Genomic DNA, 25337 nt, shown 5'->3' on the forward strand with positions numbered 1-25337 from the left:
AAAGTATTGGTTAAACATTTACCAGTTGAAACAATCGCATTTGTGCAAATGTGAAGAACTAGAAATGCCTCTTAAACTAGTTAGAAGATGGTTGTTATTAGTATAAAATATGGAGGAAACGCCATAATAGTAGTATATTATAACCTGGTGTGATTTTGACGTCCGTATAGGAAGTAATTATTAAACAGCGACCCCTTATGAGTACGCTCTGCTATATTTGGTTACCCACTTCGTTTTAGAAAATGTAAACATTGTTATGCGGACGATATAATTTTATTTTATTTAAACAGCATTTTATAGCACCTATAGTGGGTTCAATCTAAATAACCTTGAAACATTTAAATACAAATAAATAAGCATATATTTGAAGCGTTCATACATTGAAATTCTTATTATTAGGTAAATGATTAAGTCAAATGTATTAGACAAAGAATAGGGAAACCATATCTTTTATTCACAAGAAAAAGCAAAAAAAAAATAAGTTCAAGTTATATTTCAAAATACATATACATTTATAAAGATACATATAACAGCAGATTCACTTTTATTAGCAAAAGAAAAAAATGATTTCGAATGCCATAAAGCATAAAAAGTGAACTTGCATAATATAACTTTCATACTTATCTTCAGTGCATTTTTATGGGGTTGTATATTGATTTATCGGTTAAGACTTTAGTGGTGGTGTTAGTAGTTTATACTCCGGGTCCCGGCGTGAGCACATTGAAGGGTCCCAGAGTGACAGTTCAACCACCGCACACCTATCCTGGGCGATTAACCAGTACTAGGTGCCTTCACTTCTGCAAGGAACTGACAACTTCTGTACATGCCAGGGGCAGTGGTACAGTGCGAATGGTCGTAGAAAGGATTTCATAACCAATCACAACAGAAGTGACCTGGTCCGCCCGGGAATCGAACCCGGGTTGTCCGATTAACAGTCCAACGCTCTACCGACTGAGCTAACCGGGCGGACGGTTAAGACTTTATACCTCTCACGGTGTTTACATAGATTTCTTTATAAGAAGATGCATACCGCATTAGCGGATACGGTTGTTGATTAGTCAGTCCTGTTATCTCGACTCCACCTACCGTCTGGTAATCGGCATTTTCACAATCAGCTGGGTTTAATCGTTTATAACTCAAATATTCCACATTGTTTATAATTTGGAGCCTTGATGAAAGCATAACAGTTAGATGGCAGTATTTTATATTGGTTAATTCATTATTGATTGTGATCGTTTCTGACCGAAAAGGTTTGGGAAGTCAAATTTATATGATTTAAAGAAAAAATGCACTGCCTCTTCCTAACAAGATGTCACAGAGAACGCTGACTATTATCAAAAAGAACAGAAAACATGAATGTACCAACAACCAGCCATAAAGCATAAGTCTAAGACGGAAAATTACACAAACCTTTAAAGAATTGGCTGGCTCAAGTTGTTTTGCGCAGTCACATAAAATGTTCCTTAAAAAATGTCGGGCAGCAAAAACCAAATAATGGTGGGGAAGGTGTGTGTTTTCATGAATATCTCATATTGAAATAAGAAATTGTCAGTAATATAATGAAATATAATGAAATAAATAAGACTTATTTGTGATACAGGGCAGTATTATTACGTTACTAAACATGCAGATTTTGCATTGATGTATTTTTAGGCAACATGCAGAAACCCTCCCAAAGCAGGGAATGTAGTTAGTGAGAAGTATGCCACAAAACATGTTTTGCATATTTCTTTATAAGACTTATTGCTATGTTTCTTAAATGTTGTATGAAAAATGATTTTAGCAAGAGATAAATCAGAAGTGATCGTAAAGCTTTAACGTCACTAAAAGCCAGAACACAAGAAGAGACGACACAAAAAAGGTGGAAATATATTGACACCTAAGACTACACATACATCGTAACCAAAATAAGATTGGTGTTGTTTTAATCTTATAGAGACTAAACAAATTATATCTGTATTTTGCATGTACTTTGAATAGCATTTTTGTAATATTTTGTTCGAAATTATCCTTTTTATACGCCATAGCGTTTTTTTGTACGCATTTATACTTGACTTACTTGTACTGCTGTAATAAATAACTTGTTGATTAAAGTGTAATTTATCATTTTTAAAAGAATCATATGACTATGGTGTTTAAGCTATTCAAGATCTTTGCATAAATAAACTTATTTCAGCACTTATGTACGTGATAAATAATGAAGACCTTTTATCTAATCGAGCTACTATTTTCTTTTTGTCTTATAATTATGTTAATGTGATGAGATATATATTTCTTGTTAAACCAAAATAATTATCAGTCTTCGCTATTTCTAGAAATGTTCATTATTATAAAGCTAAGACTATAATCTTGACACTCGTTATCCTCCTTGCATGTTCAACTTATAGTGTTAATAAGCCGAACGGACGCACTTACGCAAACACTGACGCACCCACGCACGTACGCATCTACACGGACCCGCCTGTTTGGTTTACTCATATCTTAGGCCAGATTTTTTTTTATTTTTCGTTTTACGGGAGCGCCGTACCTAAATATTGCAAAACCCAAATAAGAAAAATATTCAAATTCCTAACTTTATTTTTATTTTTTCCGCCGCCCGTTTTTTTGATCTCCGATAGAAAATAAAATTTAGTGTTTTTTTTAACTTATTGCTAATTTCACAACAACAACAAATTATCGCACACAATTTCCAAGATGGCGGAAGCTGGCGCTTCTTGCTTATGATGTTAACTGAAATGTGTTTCATTGTTTTGTGATATCACATGCATATTATATGTGATGATGAAAATAAAACTTGAAACTTGCTTATTATTATCATCTAAGCGATTGCAAGGAAAGTGGCCGCCTTTACGAAATTTTAAAGTGGATTTAGTTTGAAGACTGTTGTTTATAAAAATCAGTGCGTTTTTCATTTTGTGATATTTATACCAAAGCATAAGATCTCTAAAATATTTCTGTGTGTTGACCTGTTTACACGGGGAAACATTGAGAATTGTAATTTGCTGTACATGTTCCGACTACAGAAAAAGACGAGAATGTGACATTGGATTTGGCTTGTTTGTCTAAAGACAATTAAGTTATACCAGCATATCGCATACCATTTTAATGGGCATTGGCTCCTCTTTTCATGTTACTCATTTTAAAATGGATTGTTTGTATGTTGATTAAGAAACTGAAATAAATGGACTCTACTGTGAAATCTGGTAAGTTTGAGTTACATACCTTGTTTCTTTTCTTGTATATCAAAGACATTAAATTTGTTCAGATGTGTTGTTTATCTCAATATATGTACCCACAATGATATTTATCAACATTTTAGACACAAACAATATAAAAAGCACGACAAAAGTATATATGCTCATATTAAAATCATGCATATATAATAATTTTTGTAATTTTACTAATTTTTATTTAAAAGTGCAGTGTTAAATACTGTGGAGTTACAGTTGAAGAATATATTTACATGTGGTGTGAATCAGTTGACTTGTGGCGTTTAGGAAGTAAAATGAATATCCAAAATTAATGTTGAAATAAGTTCCTCAAACGTGCATTATGAACCAGGTTATGCACCAGTCAATTGTAACCACGGCCCCTAGGTCCGGGGGTATAAAGGGGATAACGAGAGAAATGGGCGGTTATTTACCTTCCAGGTGGCCCCGCAGTGCTGAGAGAATGCGGTGGTTTTGATTTTGCGCCGAAAATAGTGGGGGATTGGGCCTTACCTCAGGGTGCAGGGGATTTGGCGTGGATTTGACCAGTAGATTGTCGCCTGTCTCTACGCAGGACAGGGTTTTACCAAGGATTAGCTGGACTGAAAGTCAAAGTCTCCGCAATTCTCAAGACCTGGGTTGGGGGAGGGGCTGGTTACAATTCAATGGTGCATGATTGAGGCTACTTGTGAAAACGACTTCTTGTTTTGACATTATTATACAGATCTATTATACAACAGGCAGTATGGAGTGCGAAACAAGAGTGCACAACTTCAAAACGTACATTCTTTAAATGTTTCCGAAAAAAAGAAAAAAAAATACGAAAAATCAATCTTTTTTATTTATTTTTTCTCGACGCTCATTTTTCGACATCTTTTTCTTAATTTTATTCCCTCCTCATGGCGCTTAACTTTGAAAACTTTCTTTGAAAATTTTGAAAAAAATCAAAAAAAAATCTGGCCTTATTGCGTATAAAAAGTTTACATAGCACATTTAAATACAAATATTTCAGCATATATTTCATAAAGTACGCATATTACACTTTGTGCACAGTCTTTCTGCTCAATCGATGCCTCTGTATATACCTTCTTTAATGATAAGTTTATGTTTAGAACACCTGAATCGTGGTAATGCTATTCTATACTTCATAATATTAATATAGTTAAGATTGGGTTCATATATATAACTTTTCCTCATAACTGCATACGATTTTAACTTTCTGCTATTATTAGCATCTTCAAACCAACATAATACGCATTGATCATGAGCACGTTGGATTAACATCTCCAATTCAGCTTTCGTAACATTTGCATTATGCTACATATATGTATGTCAAACTCATCTAATAAGCGTTTTACTTGTATGGACAGGTATAAATCTGAAGGTATTTTGATAAGGCGTATTGATGATCACATAAAAATAATGCGCTGAATGTTTCTCCAAATAAAAGAATTAATACAAATGTCAAATGGTGAGCAATCTCGAGAGTACTCGGTACAACCTAAGATATTCGTACTAAATTAGTATCAAGATTGCTTGTTTATTGTTTTCATCTGGATGGGTTTATATTTTTATTACGTGAATATTTTGCATGTATGAGAAACGAAATATCACCCACATGACACTTTCAATAACAGATGTAGAGCCACAGTAAGAATATACTAAAAATGCTTGTAAATAGTGTCCAAAGTATTTGGTCAAATCCGACCTTTGGGTAACATCTTTGCGACCTTTGGGAGACATTGAAAATTTTCACCAGAAGGTCATATCTTCTTTCGACCAATAGTCATTGTGCGTTATGTGTATGCTTATTCAAGATTACTTTACGTCGTAAGTTAATTATTGATTTGCAAAACATTTATTATCTGCACAGTTTCAAAGGTCAAGTGATAATTTCAAAAGTTATTTTTTTTATATAATTACGACTTAATGATTATCCGTAATTGTTAATATAACAAAACATAGCTCCCAATTTAGTAGTACTTGTAATTTGCAGTCGATCGTGAAATATAAATGGACTTCGTAGAAAACTTGGCAATACTAAATTTGTGAACATTATATGTGAATATGATATAGTAATTTTAACAGAGACATGCCTATCAGAAAAACATATTATAAATTTAGACATAGGAAATTTTCATTATGAGCCTTTCTTTGGTACTAAATATAAAAATACAAGAAAATATCGTTATAATGGGAGGTATCTCCAATTATTTTAAGGATAGTTTTAGAGAACATATTACAATTATTGAAATACATAAAAATGTTGTTTTGTAGACTAAAATATGTTTAGTTGTCCTTTCAGCATTCGAAGATTTATATATATGCAGTCTATATTTACCACCAAGTAATTCCACTATTTTAAAACAATTTTATATTTATTTATTAGATCTTATTGAACAGGGAATCGAAATATATAGCACTGCTGGCATAGTTGCATTAAATGGCTATTTTAACGGCCGCATGGCGGATGAAATTGACTTCTTAAATTTTGTTAATTATATAAACAACGAGCAATTTGAACAAATGTTGACAAATATTATTCTTACACCAATCGTGTATAACATGGAATAAACAAAATATTACATGCAATAAAATGAATACAGTTTCGTGAAGTCAAACGGCATTAATCTTAAAAATATATACGAATACTTATGCCTATGGTTTCTTACTAAATGAAGCCAAATGTATAATTACAGGCAATCGCACATTAAGATCAACATCGTATAGAGATACTGGTTTTATTTAACATAATTTCGTATCATGATAGTAAGCACAGAATTATATTACATTCAGTAGTCAGTACATCATTTCAAAGTTTTGTAGAAACCATTGGTTACCTGTTAGAAATCTAGGATGAAACTAAATTACTTAATATATGTTTTATCGACAATGGTACCAAACATACTTTTGTGTTAAAAAGATGAGCAGCATTGAACGTTAACGCCTGATCGGATTTCATCAATCACTAGTTGATTGATAGTCAACTATTATTATTATTATTATTATTATTATTATTATTATTATTATTATACCTGATTTATATAGCACTCTTGTCATATGGCAATATATGTTCAAATGTGTTTTACAAAACATATACACAAAATATCAAAACAAACAATTAGGCTACAAATTAAGTTAGCTAAGTCTAGCTAATGCAGAACTAGCTTTAAGACCGACCGCCTGGTAGTGTTCTTGATTTGTATATAAGTTGGCTGAAATTTTATCATCAAAGGAATCAAAATAATGGTAAACAACACAAAATGTTGCGTTTCTTAAAACATTGTTTTGAAATCCGTATATTTCAGTTCCAACGTCACACGCCTTCACTGTTTAATGTATGAGTCTTACTTATTTTACAATGATTGCGAAAACTGTTAATTTACTTATCAGTAAACTTTAATTTCTTCACAATGGACCATTCAACACTGGTTCAGCAAAACGTCGAGGACTATATGTTTTGGTATTTCATGCTCCTTGAATATATCCTAAATATTACACCAATTAAAGATAGTTTGACAAAATATACTTTAGTTTTCCATTGCAAAAACACTGCAAACAGTTGCACACAGTGTTTTATTATTCGTTTTCATTATCTCAATCAATATAGATTTTTAAAGATTGATTTTTTGAAGTTTTACTATGATTTTAGGCTATTATTTCTGCTCAATATACAACATCCGTTCCTGAATGACAATACGTTTTGTATGAGGAACATTTTAATTAACTTATAATTAATTTTAAGCATCATCTGATACGAGTAGTATATATAAAATTGGTTCTGCCATAGTGAGCTCAACTTGTGCAGTTCTAAAAAATAGATATAACGTCACACTGATACTTGATTTTGTTGCATATGCAGTCCATTGTGACCGCAAAATCAGAAATATCAATACTATCGGTCAATAACGCAGCTTTCCCGGCTAATTCAATTAAACAAATCAATCATTTATAAGAAATATGAATGCCCGCGTGTATCACACGCTCGCACACGCGCACATGCACACTCACAGATTACACCATTTTGTATCGATCCATCGATACCATCATGTTATCACATAAAATGTTTATAAACTATTTACAGCAAATTAAGGAGCACATACAATGTATTTAAGACAGTATATCGATCAATTAAAACAAATATAATATCGTAAATACAATTAAAGGTTATCTGTTAATATGTATCTAACAGAATTTACACAAAAAATCCAATTTTGTATTTGCATCTGATGTTGTAAAGCAATTCTTACATGTTTTTAGATTTATGTTTATCTATTCGTAAAAGTTCTATACGTTTATTCTACAAGCATGTGTTTCTTCTATCGTTTTGTATGCCTAAAGTGAGCGATATCTTCTTCGTTTAGAGACGATGTCCTATGCTGCAGTATAAGATATAGTAATGATGTCTCAAAAATAGCTAGTGTGACGATTTAGTAAGGATTAATATTCAAATGCAGCTGTTTGATACTACCAATGGTTTATATATTGAATCCGTTTTATTTTTTCAAACAATTCTTATTCGCGTTTTAAAGCTGTCATTTCACAGATTGAACGTTGTGACAACTGTTTTAGAACGAGCCAAATTATGTGAAAATGCATGTAAACAAGGCATATAAGAATTCAGACAGAAATTGGTCCCAGATATTTTTTTATTTAAGTTCGAAATATGATGTTTTATGCATTTGTTGTAAACAGTTAGTAACACTTTTAGCTTTAAATATAAATTTAAGAACGGAACTATGAAAATCTGCGATCTTTTATCTGCAGTCTTTTATCGATGGTTTGCAGATATTTAGTACTACGAAAAATTCTGCTCATTTCTGTACAAAAAATAAAAAAAGGTTGTAAAAAACGTTAAATCTGTGCTGCTAAGCAATATACTTGTTTGGACCTGTTAGTTAAAGTCTAGTTATTTTCTTCACACGTGATAGCTTTTATTTCCGATACGCACCACTCTGATATGCTGTGCAAGAATAGTTTCTACGTACATTTATTTTTTGTGCATTTACGTTAATTATTATGATAAGGTAAGACACAATCCATATACAAGACAATCAGATTTTGTATTTCAAATGGAATGCCTATGATGTATATATATTTATATATATATAAAACATGAGGTGTCCCAGAATGGACCCTTGGTCAACTAAAGAGTTTATAAATTTTCCTGAATATGAAATATCAATTTGATGAATGTCGTTCAAAAACAAAATCAATGTTTAAAGGGATTATAGCAAAAATTCGATAATTTTAATTGATGTTTAAGAGTTTCGTGATTAAGAGTTTCAAGAGTTTATTGGCGAATCGGCATGTTTGCCTTTGACCATTTACAAACTATCTAATGATGGCTTAGACACAAAAGTATATTGATTTATAAAGCAATTATGTGATAACAGTACATATATACATGTATTCAGTGATCAACAAAATCTATTTCTTGGCGTATGATATTTTTTCTGCGATAATTTGAATGAATTATCGGATTTGTTTTGGTCATGTAATTAGAAATTTGGGTTGCATTTATTCTCATCCATCAAAGGTTTAACAATTAAAATCTAACGCATAAAACCATCACTCTGTTCTTATAGATAAGGTTGTTTTAAGCTTATTAAGAATAATTCGTTCTCAAGGGGATACACATGTTCTGAAAAGTAGATAAACAAATATCTGCTATCTATATATGCAGTGTAAACAGTAACTTCGCCATATCTCCTCAATCCTTAGATGCTGGTACAAATAGGTTTACATATAACATGTCATTTCCTGCTTCAAGTTTCCTGCCTATTTATAACTGACCAACATTTAGAATTTAAGAGAAGTCATCTATCATTAGTTGATAGTGAATATCAGATAATGATACAGAATTGTTTTAATGTTTTATTTGTATTGATTAACATTTATATTGATGCATTGATTACATTTTAGAATAACATGAAAATGACGAATCCACTATGAGTTCATATATTAAAGTAAGGTACATGTTTTCGATAACAACAAGACGTTTTCTTCATGTCTAGATAAAAATGCTCTGGGTTACTACTAGATAAAAATTTCAGACGAAACACTTTAAATAAAACATAACCCGAACAAACGTCTTGTAATCAATTATTCCGACATAAAAGCGGAAATCTGTTAAGCAAATATAATCTATTTTTCAAATGGACGGCAAAAATCATAACATACGTCGAAATGTGTTAACATGTACTGATAAACCAAAATCAGTTCAGGGTTAAACCTCCTCACCAAAAACAAACATTTTAATCTGATGGTGTATGGGTTACAAGCGGCATATCTAACTAGTTTTCCCCATATTCCTCAAGATCAAATATTGTATCCCAAAATAATATTTTAACATGTAAATGTTCATTCGAAGACAATAAACGTAGTTACTCATACTTAATACTTAATACACGTACATCTGCAATAACCTGAGTCGACTATACTTAAAAAACAGTTATAATTAATATCTTCTTTCCATCAACTTGAGTGCTTAGTTGCTAAATTCAAATTCATTCTTCGATATCAGTTATGATTAATGTGTATCGCATGACAGTGAGCATCTACAGAAACTTTTAAAAATGCTGTCAACTTATAAATCACTGTAACTGAGGTTCACTCCATGTGTGAGCGACATGAACCTTATATAGGCCCTATTTTAACCAACGAAGGATAACGGATAAAAATGAAAACAATAAATAACGCAGCTTAAAACAAATAACTATGCGGGTTACGTCGAAATATAACATATATCCAAGGTATTAATAAATAATATTACCGTAACAGCAAATTAGGAAATATTTCATGAAGGCTGATGAATGGTGAATTACTTAACATTCGTTATTAATATAATATAATAGTATATGTTATGAATAATATGGTTCATAATACTAGAACGATGTGATTTGACTTTTTAAGACCGGATACTGGTACGAAGGGGACAACTTGAACTACCATCTTATATCAGCAAACAAGGGCCAGCTTAGAGAACCACGTATTTTTCTATTATAAGCCAGTTTGTTGACTCTGGATGGGTGTCATGCTATTATAAAGACGCAATGTGGCACCCGAAGACCGGACAAAGGCACGTAGCTCTGCTAATCTTGGTTCCCGTCTTTATTTTAGAAAACGTAAACATTGTATTGTAGACCACATTTTGTCAATTTGAGAATCATTTACGATTTACGATTAGATGACGTGAAGCCAGGTTAAGTAAGTATAAAACGAGCACATGTATTTATGTAGAGCACAACACAATGAAATTCACTGGCAAAGTCCTAGGCAGTACAACCGACCGGCCAGGCAAAACCAGAGACGGTTAACTCTGGAAACCTGTGTTCGTTTGCCAAGTGTCCATCCACAACGTATGAATGTCGAACCTCATTCATTTGTCTGGTTTCAAATATGGATATAAAACAGTGAAACAAAATCACTAAAAATATTGAAGTGAAAATTTAGGTTACGAAGTGAACTGAATGAAGTCGACTGGTAGAATGACTCTTCACGCTAATATACCAATATAGCACGAAATCCTCGTGCAAGACTGACCACTACTGTATTCAAATACTATCATTTCGCCAAGACAAATATTTCACGCTATACTAACGAAACGCGTGAAATGAATATTATCATCACAAATCATTTAGCAAATATTTTGAAATTGCTGAGAAAAAAAACGATAAAGTAACTGTAAACTATTACGATATGATCAATTTGATTGTTTTCGGTTTTGAAAAGGATTACCAACTTAATAAATGTTTGGTTACAGCGGATGGCAGTAGCTCTAAATCATAGATTACCTAACATTCGACGGGTTATCAGCTGTCAGATTGTGCTTATATTCCACCACGTGATTCAAAAGATTATGTGCTAGTTACACAAGGTAAACGCTTCATCGAGTAATGTCATTCCAAATTTGATATTTTTGTTATATGTCGACTGCACACCGATCAGGTATGGGCAAATATACATTTTATTCAAAAAGAATCAATCAGGCGTATTGGATTATTAAATACTTCAGCTTCAAAATATATTTTCTGTTTCAGACTTTCAAATACAAGGTCCAACCGAATTTTCGAATCAATCATGGATCGTTTTCGCTTGTAATAAGCAGCTGGGGAAAAATAATGCCAAAAATAATAGTAAGAGTAATAATATCAATAAAGATTAATGGAATCCATCCAAAATTGAAGAACTTAAAAGTAGTTTGTCATTCAAATGTAACCAATTGTCTTGATTTGTAGAACAATTAGATTCTAATTAAACATTGAGGGTTCAACAAATTCGTTCATACAGATAATTCAAATTCGTCTTTGTGTCGGTTTGCCAAAAAACAAAATGATACAACTTCTAGAAAATCGCTTTCAAAAGAAGCCGTGAGAGCCTGAGCAAAATAAACCTTAACGAATTTTAGAAATAAAATAAAAACGAATATAAAAAAGTCAACCAAAATCTGAGAATCAAAATGCGTCGGATTTATAGGATAATTTCAAAACACTATATAGTACTTAAGATTATACTAACAACTCAAAATTAAGAGCAAACATTTGCGATGACAATCTTGATAAAAAGGTCATTTTGGCAGATTAAGGAAGCTGTAATGCTGAAATCTATAAAACCATATTTACAGATATATCATCGTTTCTATTGAAACTATTAAATCGCATCTTTACCACAGGAGAATATCCCAGATCCATTTAGGGAAGATTATTAGTACCTGCATTTAAAGGGAGCAATGAAGACGACCCAAAGAACTATAGAGAAATAACCCTCATTGTTATTTTTCGAACTTTAATTCTCAAATATTTCTTAAAAGATTGACTTGGAGCAGTCTTAATAAAACTATTTAAAATCAATTTCAAAAAGGCAAGTCTACGATTTGTTGATATTTTACTAGGGATGGCAACGAGTACCCGATGACTTGAGTACTCGATCGAACGTCCGAGTACTCGAGTACCAAATCACTACTCGAGTTCTCGGGAACAAATCTATAAAAATCACCAAATTCACGATTTACAGACAAAATATCAGATCTGGTTATTTGCCAAGAGGACAATTTACGGTCCCTCTAATCCCCGCTGTGTACACAATTGACCTCAGTCAAATATTTGACAATTGTTGTAATAGTTTTAAACTGTCAACAAAGGACCTCTATTTCAAATTAGCACTGATGTCAATTAGCGAAGTTTTGATAGAGGTACTTTCACCTACACAATTCTATTGTATACCAATTAGAGACCTTTCACCAAACAATGGACGCTAACGAGCGAAAGAGTATCGAATGTTACGAGAATTGATTTCTTAATGGGCGTATTTTAACTATTTTTGCAATGATTATCACAATTGATTGGTTGATATTTTAAATCAAGAATTATGAATATTAATGAGGTAAACAACAATGACACAGTACAAAAAACTATCATTTAAAAAAAATTGTAGAGTGAACAACTAAACAACTGAACTTCGTATTGAATTTCGTTCACTATTTTTATGTATGCTATTAATTTTCGTTCATTGTAATTCTGATTGTTGTTCATTTCTGCGGTGCATACTTGTATAAAATGAAACGAATAAGACAAATTAAAAGCCTGAAACAACATTTGTTTTCTTTTTATATCATTTTTTGTTAAAATACGTAATGAAAGTTTACTTTAAAGGTGAAAATGACCAATAATACGACCAACGCGCAATATACGTCATTAACGATACATGTATACACAATCTTGTCTTTGCGAACACATATTCAATTTTTCCGAGTAATCGAGTACCCGGGTACTAGATCGAACGATCGTCCGAGTACTCGAGTATTAACTTTACTACTCGTTGCCATCCCTATATTTTACATTCAATTATGATTTTGATCGAAATAATACGACAAAGAATAATTGACATATATGGAATGCAGATATTAATGAATCGAACAGACTAGAACATATTGCTGGTATAAAAATGAACTCAAGCATGAAAATATCTAAATAGTATGCACATGAATAAATATAGAACGGTCGTTACAAATTTCCTCACATGACCTTTTAATCGAAACAGGAAGACAGCATCACTTTCCAAGAAAATATAGAATATGTAGCTTTTGTAATATGAATGTCATCGAGATGAATATCATTTTGTATGTCAAAAACATCATAATCTACGAAATCATTGCTGTAAACCATATTTTTGCTTTTGGACCAACAAAACAAAATGTATTACCCTTTTTCCTCAGACAGCGGAAAAAAATATGCCAAGTTAGTAAATATGTATAGTATGCATCTTTGTTACGATCGAGAACATTATTATGTTAAGAATTTGATACTATGATGTATAGTATACCTCTCTATTGATAGAAAAGATCAGAACAGAAAGTTTATTTTTTACTTAAACATAAAAAGCTCATCGTTATATTATATGAATACAAAACAGAAATATAGAATACACACACATAAACAATCAAACTATATATAGTTTAATGTATAACACGTTTTAAATGATTTTTTATCATTGACAGAATTTTTAGAAATTACTCAAAAATCGAAAGAATAAAAGAGTAAAAGGAAAATATCAACCAAGTTAATCACACAATTCAGCGTGCATGATGGTTATAATGATATCACGATGATTTGTTTCATATGTTTTTGCATTTTGTCTTTGAACGTTATATATCATTGACCAGAACAGAACATTTATTGTTAACTTTAACATTTACAGTTCATCGTTGTTACAATAATATAACACATTGCATGGCAATAGTTGATAGATGCGAGAGTGCATTATACATATATAAACTATCAATGATTTCAACATGTTAAAAATTAAGCATTATTATTCAAAGCAGTATATCGTAGCTTAAAAGTATGTTTGGAATACAAAGCTAGTTTTCGTAGACATGCAGCGTTTTCCGAGTTAACTTTAATAATTGAATGAATTTAAACATGCTTGGTCTTGCATAGTAAAATTTAGTTATATTTGTTTTTCCTTATGCCATTATATTTCGGACAAATCAAAACAAAGTGATATTCATCTTCGATATCATTATGAACACATAAAATACATTTACGTTGATTTCTTTCAATATTAACATATCTGCCTTTTTCAATATTTAACATATGAGAAGACAATCTAAATCTAGCAATACTATTCCTAAGTCTATAGCTATACAATTTATCTATATACGATGACATATGAATAGTGAATTGTAGTTCTCTGTATAACACTAATGAACTTAATGAGTTTATATAAGTTTTCCAATGTCCAATAAATGAGTCGATTAATCTTCTTCTAAAAAAGGAATAAAATAATCAATATAAATCGACTCCGGATATGTGTGCGTACATTAGAACACCATGTTTGAATTTGCGTTATTTTCCGCATCGTATCGAAGGCTTTGCAATGTTTTGTATAAAAAGGAACTGTCTGTTTTAAATTAATCCGTTTAAGAAAATATTTTACAATTCTTACATGTCTAGTAAAATACAGAGGGTACCGTCCTAGTTCACCATATATTGCAGAGTTACTAGTGCTTATTTTTACACCATTTGATGCTGAATAAATGTTATGTAAAAATAGGGAACACAAGACAATTGAAATAAAGATCAATACCGAGAAGTTATTCACACGAGTTTCGGGTCGGGGATCAATTGTCACTTACAGAAGGCTTGACATAGGCCTTGGGACATTACAATGATATTAAATAAACATAATTGTTGTGTAGCGTTATCTAAATGAATGCCTCATTGTAATATTTTATGTTTAAGTCAAATGTATTAGACCTACATTAACGGAAACCATATCAATTTTTAGAATCAAAAACAAAAACGTGTGCAGAAATGACATTAACAACGTTTAAGGATTTTATTTTGAATTATGTCTATATTTATAAATATACCAAATGTCCTAAATATCTTAAATATAACATCAAATTCACTTTAGCAATTGAAAAAAAAATCATACTAATATCTTGCTTATAATTCCTCTCCAAACGTAAACGCAAATGCATTTGTAGCATGTGGCTGAGTATTGATTTATCGGATAAGACCATTAAACCCCGTTGGTGTTTACAGAAGCCACGCGTCCAGTACATTTTTCAATAGAGGGTGCTTATCTCTGTAGCGGATTCGGATCGTTGATTGGTCGGTCTTGTTATTTCGAATCCGCCTATCGTCTTGTGATGGGTATTTTCACAAGCGGTCTATTTTAAGTCAGCTTGGTTTAAGCGTTTATTACTCAAATCTCTCGCATTGTTTATAATTAAAGAAGTTATAATGACACAAATTAATGCCCGGCTTCGTTAAAAAAACTAATGGAAAGTTTGCAGTTTTTCAAGATTGTTTTGATGTCTTTGTTAATCAATAATTGACTCTGATTGTTTTCTGACCGAACAAGCTTAGAAGTCTTATTCAAATAATTAATTGAAAAACGCACTGCAAGTTATATGATTAAAACAAACAACATACAATCAGTCTTATATTCCATTTTTACATGTTTATCTGTTGCTATTTTATCACAAATGGTGTACCTCCAATAAAAATACAAACAAAAATCGTTATAGTGGATGTTTCTCCATTTATTTTAAGGATAGTGTTAAAGATAATATTACGATTATTGAAAGGCATACAAATTGTAAAACTTAACAGGAAATCGAAATATATAGCACTGATTATATACTTGCATTAAATTGCAATTTAAACGGCCGCATGGCGGATGAAATTGGCTTCATAAGTTTTGATTACATACAGTAGCATTTTTGATTTTTGATTGTATTAATATATGTATGTATTTTATATGTGTGAATGTGTGAGTAACCATGTGTAGCCTAAAATTATAGTTATCAAATACTCATATGTTTGTATGTTGATAATTTTCTCATTTCTTTTTTTTGTGGCCATCTATGTGATATTTGATGTTAATTTTGGCCAAAAGCATGTATTTGCTGATATTGCCAATAAACTGAAACTGAAACTGATAATAATATAGACAACGAGCAATTCGAACAAATGTTGACAAATGTTCCTACATAAAGATAAATGTTCAGACAACCACGTAAAAACGTTACTAGTAAGGATAGTAAAATAAGCGACTTTATTTTCAATAGAACTAAAGCAAATAACCCGGTAGATTAATTTTTCATTAACTATCGATATTTCTCTCTTTTGAGCAACTTTGAAAGACTTCCTTCCACACAATTCTATGACCACTCGGCAATAACAATATGTTTATAAGGTATTTGTTTACAAACAGGAATTCAAGTACTTGATCAATTGGATATCCCCAGTATACACATTGCGTGTGATAACGATAAACGTAATTCATTCTTAAATTTACTTCAGTCGCACAGTAACGATTAACCGCGTTTAATAACAATAATAATAATAATAATAATAATAATAATAATAATAATAATAATAATAATAATAATAATAATAATAACATAAATTGAGGGTGTAAAATTGCTAACATGGCAATAACAAAAACAAAACAGTTTGGGAAAAAAAATGAAAACTCAGTACAAGAAAAGTATACTCAGCTCAGAAGGCTTATCTATAGATGAGTTGTATAAGCATTTTTGAAACCTTTTGGTGCTGCGAAAAATTAAAACAAAAAGTGCCTTTTAAGGCGTATGAGTCGCTAGATGGGATAATCTCGGAAACAGAACTTAAGAATTTTATATCTTCTATATAAGAGCCCCGGCATCAATATGTTAATGGCGTTTTATTTTAAGAATTCATTTGAAATTAGTTCCGCCAAATTTGCTCAAATTGTAAAACATAGTGTTAGATAACGCAGAATACCCGGAGTCATTAGGAGAGGGTAATAATAACACCAATATATAACATAACAGAACGCGTGGTAACGCGAGTGCATATAAAAATTCTAGACGCATAGCGTTAAACAATATATTAAGTAAGGTGTAAAAATTGCGACCCAAACTTCAGTGCAATCGGAAGTGACAAAATGATAAATATGATAGGTTTTCATCTCGGCAGATCGGCCACTGATGCCAATGAATTCATATTCGATTACAGTCGAAACTCGGTGTCTCGGTATCGCAAGGTTCGATATCCTCGTTGGCTCGAACAAGGTTTAAAGTGTTTGTTTTTTCATTATGTTCATATAAAATTCGATCGGTTAGCTTGGTATTTTGAGGTTAAATATTTCTCAACGCTCGATGTCATTTTGCGGTCTCTAGTAAACTGTAAACATTTTGTTTTGTTTGTATTACTCGATGTCAGTTTTCACACCTTGATTTGTTCGCTTGGCTAAGCCGAGGCGCTGATCGATTAATTTTGCTTGATTGGTATTATAATCATTATCATATTTAAATGGTTTAACAGTTTGAGCAAACATGCTTTCACTTTAATTTAATAATAGGTCTTTAGGAGATAACGTAGCAAACAACAAACAAGGTTAACAAGTCTTTCTTTAACGTATAAATATACACATACAATACGCAACATCGCTTGGCTCAATATTCGCGAGGCTCGAAGTATTATGGCCAGTCCCTGATATTATATATATATATATGATATTAATCATAAGAAAATTATGTTGTTAAATATCTAAAAAATGAACCAGATAAATCTAAGTTATCATTAACTTTTCCATTTACACAATTATCTAGTTTGTAAATAACATGCCTGATGAAAATATAGGGTTTGAATATTGTTAAATACATGTATAAGAACAAATTTGACATAAATATCTCATTAATAAGAACGTGCACGAGGATTTCGTGTTTAACAAATCGCCCACTGTGTTAGTTTAATAGATTGATACATGCTATTCTATGTTTGATTATATTAATATAGTTAAGATTGGGCTCACATACAACACTTATTTTCATAAGTACATACGTTTCTAGCTTCTTACTATTATTAACATTTTGAAACCAACAAAGTACGCATTGATCATAAACACGTTGGATTAACATCTCCAATTCAACTTTCGTAACATTTGCATTATGTCACATTTATGTATGTCCAAACTCATCTAATGTGCGTTTTAATAGTAATGTCAGTACAGGTATAAATCTGATTGTGTTTTAATCAGGCGTCTTCAGATAAAATTATTGCGCTGAAGGTTTCTCCAAATGGAAGAATTAATACAACTGTCAAATGTTGAGCAATCTTGAGAGGACTCGGTACAACCTAAGCTATTCACACGTATTCCTACTAACTTAGTATCAAGATTAGTTGTTTATGTTTTCTATGGATGGGTTTATATAATTTTATTGCGTAAATAAATTTAAAAAAAATCAAATTATTTCATATGATCAAATTTGTCATATTGTGAACTGTACGATATGCACACGGTAATAATTAGTCTTTAGGAGATAACGTAGCAAACAACAAACGAGGTTAACAAGTCTTCCTTTAACCTATAAATATACACATACAATACGCAATATCGCTTGGCTCAATATTCGCGAGGCTCGAAGTATTATGGCCAGTCCCTGATATATCGAGACAACGGATTTCGATTGTATATGTATTTGAAAACGTCTTATTTGGTACGCGTCAAAGAAATTTAATTTGAAGTACCATGCTATTCATATTTGTTTGTAACAATAAACGATGCCTTATTTAAAAGTCCTAAGTAAAGAATTAATAAGGTGTGATATCTAGCAAATTAAAAAAAGCAAAAATCAATTCTCCGTCCGAATCAAAACGCGTGTAGCCACTTCATCAGAACGTTGGTTCAAAAACAAAACAAAACTCAAATATATTTATCAAATAACAACTGGGATAATAAAACATGTTACATAAAAATACGTTAACAATAATATATTATTATTAAACGCGCATTGACTATTAGCGAGAAGAAGAAATGACCTTCTGGTGAAAATTTTCAATGTCTCCCAAAGGTCGCAACGATGTTACCCAAAGGTTGTATTTGTCAGTTCATGTCTAGTATTTCCCTTATATGTGTAAACTAGGACAACAGCCAGTAGGCGGCGGTCACCATTTGTTCAGATTAAGCTTAGTATAAGCTCATTCGGAACTCCTCGGCCATTTTTATTGAAAACAACCTCGGATGTTTGTCGGTACATCAGTTAAAGTAGTTCGTATTTTTTTAATTAAATCATTTTAGAAATGTAGTGTTTTAGAATTGTGTTTACTGATCTAAGTTTAAACTGATTGTCATTGAAGTATATTATTGCAAACATAATTAAGATTTCCAAGAGTAAAGTCATAAAGTTTAACTACTAAATAAAATCACTACGCGATGTACTTGCAGCGGACGTAAACGTACCTCTTTTTTAGTATGTAAACCGTCCAAATACATCCGAGGTTGTTTTTGAAAAAAATGGCCGAGGAGCTCCGAATGAGTATAAGCTATGGTCCAAGGTCATGCCGGAAGTCACTATACATTCAGTTTAGGACTAGTAAGTCTCTTTTATGCATATGCAAGGGCGTCAGGCATAACCAGGATGACACTGTATGATCAGTTCAACCTAGTATGTTCCAACTATATTTCTTCTCAACAATTTGTTTAGTTCAAGCCAAGTATATCCATATACTGTGTCTTCTAGAACGGTAAAATTAGGCGGATATCATTCTTTGTTCAGTTCAGGACTCATAATATGTCCTTATTGAATCCCTACCTGGGCGACAACCAGTAGGCGGCGGTCAATATTTATGCGATCAAATCAGGTCTGGTATGTCTGTATTTGTGCCGAACAGAGAGACTACCAGTAGGCTGATTCACTAAATGTGCACATGAGGGCGACAATCGGTACGTGCAAGCTATTATACGTTTACTCAGGCCCAGTATGTTCCAATAATAAAGATGGCCTGCGACATTTGAGCCTGGTTGATGACCTTATTAATGCCCGCTAGGGCACTAGGTCATGCGGAGGTCACTGCATAATCACTTTAGGTCAAGGACGTCTCAATTATGTTTCTACTAGTGCGAAAACAAGTAGTCTGAGGTCACTTTATGCCCAGTTCACGTCTAGTTACTCCCTATAATGAGTAAACTATGGCAATACTCAGAAGTATGAGGTCATTATATTCTCTGCTCAGACTCAGGGTGTTTTAATACGGCGCCGTGACATGGTGAAGACCACTGTTTATCAAGGTTTTTTAAGGTAAAGACTCGTACAAGTTTTGTTCAAGACTGAAAATGTCTTTTTATGATTCCAAAATTTCGACAACCAGTTGGCTGAGGTCTCCCTGTCTTCTATTCAGGCATAGAATGTCGCTATTATGTTCCTACTCTGGCGACAACCAATATGCTATGGTTTAAGATACTTGCCTTCTTGGCGCGTGGTAACGCGAGTGAATATAAAAATTCTAGACGCATAGCGTTAAACAATATATTAAGTAAGGTGTAAAAATTGCGACCCAAACTTAAGTGCAATCGGAAGTGACAAAATGATAAATATGATAGGTTTTCATCTCGGCAGATCGGCCACTGATGCCAATGAATTCATATTCGATTACAGTCGAAACTCGGTGTCTCGGTATCGCAAGGTTCGATATCCTCGTTGGCTCGAACAGGGTTTAAAGTGTTTGTTTTTTTCAATATGTTCATATAAAATTCGATCGGTTAGCTTGGTATTTTGAGGTTAAATATTTCTCAACGCTCCAATTAGCGCCCAAAATCGGCCCATAAAATGAGAGCTTCGAATTTTGTAACCCTTCTCACGCTATAGTTACATGGGTTACAGCCAAATAAATAGAACATATTACATACAATAAAAACAAAGTCAAAGTTCAACCACAAAATATCGAGTTTTCAGTTTGACATATGATCAGAGTTATGCAGTTACATTAGTAACAATGAGTTACAGCACAGTTTCTGAAAAGTTTGAAAAAGTGTTTTTTTCTATCTGAAATAGCGGGTTACGCGGTTACATTGGTTACAACCGGTTACATCGGTTACATCGAAAATTTTCATCAAAAATCGAGTTTTCAGGTCGACATATGATCAGAGTTAGGCAGTTACATTAGTTACAATGAGTTACAGCAAAGTTTCTGAAAAGTTTGAAAAAGTGTTTTTTTCTATCTGAATTAGCGGGTTACGCGGTTACATTGGATACAACCGGTTACATCGGTTACATCGAAAATTTTCATCAAAAATCGGTTTTCAGGTCGACATATGATCAGAGTTATGCGGTTACATTAGTTACAATGAGTTACAGCAAAGTTTCTGAAAAGTTTGAAAAGTGTTTTTTTCTATCCCAAATAGCGGGTTACGCGGTTACATTGGTTACAACTGGTTACATCGGTTACATCGAAAATTTTCATCAAAATCGAGTTTTCAGGTCGACATATGATCAGAGGTATGCAGTTACATTAGTTACAATGAGTTACAGCAAAGTTTCTGAAAATTTTGAAAAAGTGTTTTTTCTATCTGAATTAGCGGGTTACGCGGTTACATTGGTTACAACTGGTTACATCGGTTACATCGAAAATGTTCAATGTTCAACATCAAAAATCGAGTTTTCAGGTCGATATATGATCAGAGGTATGCAGTTACATTAGTTACAATGAGTTACAGCAAAGTTTCTGAAAAGTTTGAAAAAGTGTTTTTTTTCTACCTGAAATAGCGGGTTACGCGGTTACATTGGTTACAACTGGTTACATCGGTTACATCGAAAATTTTCATCAAAATCGAGTATTCAGGTCGACATATGATCAGAGTTATGCAGTTACATTAGTTACAATGAGTTACAGCAAAGTTTCTGAAAAGTTTGAAAAAGTGTTTTTTTCTATCTGAATTAGCGGGTTACGCGGTTACATTGGATACAACCGGTTACATCGGTTACATCGAAAATTTTCATCAAAAATCGGGTTTTCAGGTCGACATATGATCAGAGTTATGCGGTTACATTAGTTACAATGAGTTACAGCAAAGTTTCTGAAAAGTTTGAAAAAGTGTTTTTTTCTATCCCAAATAGCGGGTTACGCGGTTACATTGGTTACAACTGGTTACATCGGTTACATCGAAAATTTTCATCAAAAATCGAGTTTTCAGGTCGACATATGATCAGAGGTATGCAGTTACATTAGTTACAATGAGTTACAGCAAAGTTTCTGAAAATTTTGAAAAAGTGTTTTTTTCTATCTGAATTAGCGGGTTACGCGGTTACATTGGTTACAACTGGTTACATCGGTTACATCGAAAATTTTCAATGTTCAACATCAAAAATCGAGTTTTCAGGTCGATATGATCAGAGTTATGCAGTTACATTAGTTACAATGAGTTACAGCAAAGTTCTGAAAAGTTTGAAAAGTGTTTTTTTCTATCTCAAATAGCGGGTTACGCGGTTACATTGGTTACAACTGGTTACATCGTTACATCGAAAATTTTCAAAGTTCAACATCAAAAATCGAGTTTTCAGGTCGACATATAATTAGAGTTATGCAGTTACATTAGTTACAATGCGTTACAGCAAAGTTTCTGAAAAGTTTGAAAAAGTGTTTTTTTTCTATCTGAATTAGCGGGTTACGCGGTTACATTGGTTACAACCGGTTACATCGGTTACATCGAAAATTTTCATCAAAAATCGAGTTTCAGGTCGACATATGATCAGAGTTATGCGGTTACATTAGTTACAATGAGTTACAGCAAAGTTTCTGAAAAGTTTGAAAAAGTGTTTTTTCTATCCCAAATAGCGGGTTACGCGGTTACATTGGTTACAACTGGTTACATCGGTTACATCGAAAATTTTCATCAAAAATCGAGTTTTCAGATCGACATATGATCAGAGTTATGCAGTTACATTAGTTACAATGAGTTACAGCAAAGTTTCTGAAAAGTTTGAAAAAGTGTTTTTTCTATCCTCAATAGCGGGTTACGCGGTTACATTGGTTACAACTGGTTACATCGGTTACATCGAAAATTTTCATCAAAAATCGAGTTTTCAGGTCGACATATGATCAGAGTTATGCAGTTACATTAGTTACAATGAGTTACAGCAAAGTTTCTGAAAAGTTTGAAAAGTGTTTTTTTCTATCTGAAATAGCGGGTTACGCGGTTACATTGGTTACAACTGGTTACATCGGTTACATCGAAAATTTCAAAGTTCAACATCAAAAATCGAGTTTTCAGGTCGATATATGATCAGAGTTATGCAGTTACATTAGTTACAATGCGTTACAGCAAAGTTTCTGAAAAGTTTGAAAAAGTGTTTTTTTCTATCTGAATTAGCGGGTTACGCGGTTACATTGGTTACAACTGGTTACATCGGTTACATCGAAAATTTTCATCAAAAATCGAGTTTTCAGGTCGATATATGGTCAGAGTTATGCAGTTACATTAGTTACAATGAGTTACAGCAAAGTTTCTGAAAAGTTTGAAAAGTGTTTTTTTCTATCCCAAATAGCGGTTACGCGGTTACATTGGTTACAACTGGTTACATCGGTTACATCGAAAATTTTCATCAAAAATCGAGTTTTCAGGTCGACATATGATCAGAGTTATGCAGTTACATTAGTTACAATGAGTTACAGCAAAGTTTTGAAAAGTTTGAAAAAGTGTTTTTTTCTATCTGAATTAGCGGGTTACGCGGTTACATTGGTTACAACTGGTTACATCGGTTACATCGAAAATTTTCAATTTCATCAAAAATCGAGTTTTCAGGTCGATATATGATCAGAGTTATGCAGTTACATTAGTTACAATGAGTTACAGCAAAGTTTCTGAAAAGTTTGAAAAAGTGTTTTTTTCTACCTGAAATAGCGGGTTACGCGGTTACATTGGTTACAACGGTTACATCGGTTACATCGAAAATTTTCATCAAAAATCGAGTTTCAGGTCGACATATGATCAGAGTTATGCAGTTACATTAGTTACAATGAGTTACAGCAAAGTTTCTGAAAAGTTTGAAAAGTGTTTTTTTCTATCTGAATAGCGGGTTACGCGGTTACATTGGTTACAACGGTTACATCGGTTACATCGAAAATTTTCAAAAAATCGAGTTTCAGGTCGACATATGATCAGAGTTATGCAGTTACATTAGTTACAATGAGTTACAGCAAAGTTTCTGAAAAGTTTGAAAAAGTGTTTTTTTCTATCAATAGCGGGTTACGCGGTTACATTGGTTACAACCGGTTACATCGGTTACATCGAAAATTTTCATCAAAAATCGAGTTTTCAGGTCGATATAGGATCAGAGTTATGCAGTTACATTAGTTACAATGAGTTACAGCAAAGTTACTGAAAAGTTTGAAAAGTGTTTTTTTTCTATCCCGAATAGCGGGTTACGCGGTTACATTGGTTACAACTGGTTACATCGGTTACATCGAAAATTTTCAAAGTTCAACATCAAAAATCGAGTTTTCAGGTCGACATATAATTAGAGTTATGCAGTTACATTAGTTACAATGCGTTACAGCAAAGTTTCTGAAAAGTTTGAAAAGTGTTTTTTTCTATCTGAATTAGCGGGTTACGCGGTTACATTGGTTACAACTGGTTACATCGGTTACATCGAAAATTTTCATCAAAAATCGAGTTTTCAGGTCGATATATGATCAGAGTTATGCAGTTACATTAGTTACAATGAGTTACAGCAAAGTTTCTGAAAAGTTTGAAAAAGTGTTTTTTTCTATCCCAATAGCGGGTTACGCGGTTACATTGGTTACAACTGGTTACATCGGTTACATCGAAAATTTTCATCAAAAATCGAGTTTTCAGGTCGACATATGATCAGAGTTATGCAGTTACATTAGTTACAATGAGTTACAGCAAAGTTTCTGAAAAGTTTGAAAAAGTGTTTTTTTCTATCTGAATAGCGGGTTACGCGGTTACATTGGTTACAACGGTTACATCGGTTACATCGAAAATTTTCATCAAAAATCGAGTTTTCAGGTCGATATATGATCAGAGTTATGCAGTTACATTAGTTACAATGAGTTACAGCAAAGTTTCTGAAAAGTTTGAAAAAGTGTTTTTTTCTACCTGAAATAGCGGGTTACGCGGTTACATTGGTTACAACCGGTTACATCGGTTACATCGAAAATTTTCATCAAAAATCGAGTTTCAGGTCGATATAGGATCAGAGTTATGCAGTTACATTAGTTACAATGAGTTACAGCAAAGTTTCTGAAAAGTTTGAAAAAGTGTTTTTTTTCTATCTGAAATAGCGGGTTACGCGGTTACATTGGTTACAACCGGTTACATCGGTTACATCGA

This window comes from Mya arenaria, chromosome 9, assembly GCF_026914265.1.
Source record: "Mya arenaria isolate MELC-2E11 chromosome 9, ASM2691426v1".
In the NCBI taxonomy this organism is placed as follows: Eukaryota; Metazoa; Mollusca; class Bivalvia; order Myida; family Myidae; genus Mya; species Mya arenaria.